The sequence below is a fragment of the Crocuta crocuta genome, unplaced genomic scaffold (genome assembly GCF_008692635.1).
Source record: "Crocuta crocuta isolate KB4526 unplaced genomic scaffold, BGI_CrCroc_1.0 scaffold475, whole genome shotgun sequence".
Taxonomy (NCBI): domain Eukaryota; kingdom Metazoa; phylum Chordata; class Mammalia; order Carnivora; family Hyaenidae; genus Crocuta; species Crocuta crocuta.
Genome location: NW_027529518.1, coordinates 1,479,953 through 1,482,104, shown reverse-complemented (window position 1 = coordinate 1,482,104; position 2,152 = coordinate 1,479,953).

Here is a 2,152-nt window from a genome sequence, read left to right as displayed (position 1 = left end):
CTCAGGTTTCCTCACTTATCACTCAGGAGCTTCCCCCAAACCACCGCGGCACCCACCTGAGTCTAAAATCTATTTGGGGGCACTCAGTTCTACACCAGCTTCAAAGTTTGCTCCCAACTTCCAGGATTGGGTGGGGGAACACGCCCCCGTCCTTCGTTAGGTTGTAGACGCCACTCCCGGTATTTTGCCTAATAAATAAATGTTCCCCTCAGTCATGGAGGAGCCTGGTTGCCCACCGCTGGTTCTTCCGTCACCGACTCGGTGACACACACTGAGCACACAGCGTGGCCATCCTCTGATCTGAACCCAGCTGAGGCTGACCAAAAAGATAGGCCTGGCCGAAGGCTGCGGGGCCTGGAACAGAGCGGGACTCGGGTGTCCAAAACTGTAATAATTGTGCCTTTTAGGAAAGCTCGTATTCTCCAGAAGCATGAAGGTGAAAGGAAACATTGGCTCCGGAATCTCAAGTGAAAGATTAAAGCACGTTTGCAAAGCGACAGTCTAAGACAGTCTAGTTTCTCGAGACCCAGCAAGGGGCTGACTTAGAAACAATACCAGGGTACATTTCCAAGCTTCGAAACTTCTTGAGAACCGGATCTAACAGGTGTTTGCGAGCTGGCACGGTTGCGTTCAGATACCCTGAGGCCTAGTTCTCAATCCTTTTTCCTCCTTAGAGATCCAAAGTCAACAAGGGTGGGAGGCAGGAAGGCCTAATGTCAAGGCTGTTTTGTTATGGACCCCGTCAGAATTAGTTTGTGGGACTGTGACAAAACCTCTTTTCTTGATAGTAACTCTCCAAATTGCCTTGCTTGCACTTATCATTTCTGTTTTAATTATTTTGAAAGGGTTCCATTTAGTTTTGCTTGATAGGAGATCCCCCATTAATGTAATCAAAGAATCGTAATAGCTCTGTGCCTCAGTTTCCTTGTTTGTATAATAGGAAAAATACCTAAATTCATAGGAGTGTTGTGAGGATTAAGTAGGGTAATATTTTCAAAACCCTTAGAGCAATGCCTGACACACAGCACACCCTATATGAATGTTTCCTGTTCGTATGACAAGGATCTTGTCTTATGAATTCATTAACCTCCTAGAATATAAATATAAACATGCAGAGGATGATAAAGTCAGGGTGGCTCTGAGTGGAGTCTAAAGTCTCGAGACTCAAAATTCCAAGTCTTTATTTCAGATGGCGTCCCAGACTCCCACCAGGCACCCCCATTCCACNAGAATGCACAAAGGGTTACTTTTTTCTCCCTGTAATTCTATTTTTAAATATGGTGGGTCACTCCTACTCAGAGTATCAAATGGCAGACAAGCAACAACAGAGAGGACAGAGAGTTCTGGGACTGGGAGATACTGCAGGCTTGCAGATAGGTTTTCAAATATGGAAGCCAGAAAACAGTTTGCTATTCTCTGGAAACGTTATCAGTACCGAAGCAACAAGGTACTTGATGATAATAGAACCACATAGTTGAACAATAGAGCTCGACTTTTGTTNATAAGCTTCTTTTTATGTCCCCGATGAATGAGCCTTGTTTGAAGAACCTCAGACCTGGGATATCTGGAGCAATGAAAAAAATACACGCTTGTGGGTATATGTTGTATGTTGGTAAAGATTTCAATGATTCATGCAGATAATAACAATAGCTAACTTTTCCCACACCCCACAACCTATGTATCTGCAGATTCTGTTGGCTCTATCTTCATAATGTATCCAGAATCTGGTGGTTTCTCACCAGCTCCACCATTACTGCCCGGATCTCGGTCCCGTCATCTCTTGACTCACTGAGCTAGCGCATTAGCCTCCTGACCGCTTCGACCTTTGTCCCCTGTATTATTAGCTTCCTAGGGCTGCCGTTTCAAACTATCACCAACTGGGGGGCTCAACACAACAGACACTTATTCTCTCGCTGTTCTGGAGGCTAGGAGTCTAAAATCAAGGTGTTGACAGGAATGATTCCTTCTGGAGCCTCTGAGAGACCGTCTGTAGCTCCTAACTTCCGATTGTTGACAGCAATCAATGGCCTCCTTGGCTTATAGACACATTGCTCCAATCTCCGCCTCTGTCTTCATATGGTGTTGTCCCTATGTGTCTGTGTATCTCCACATAGCTGTCTTCTGTTTGTGTGTGTCCTTGTGCCCAACCCCC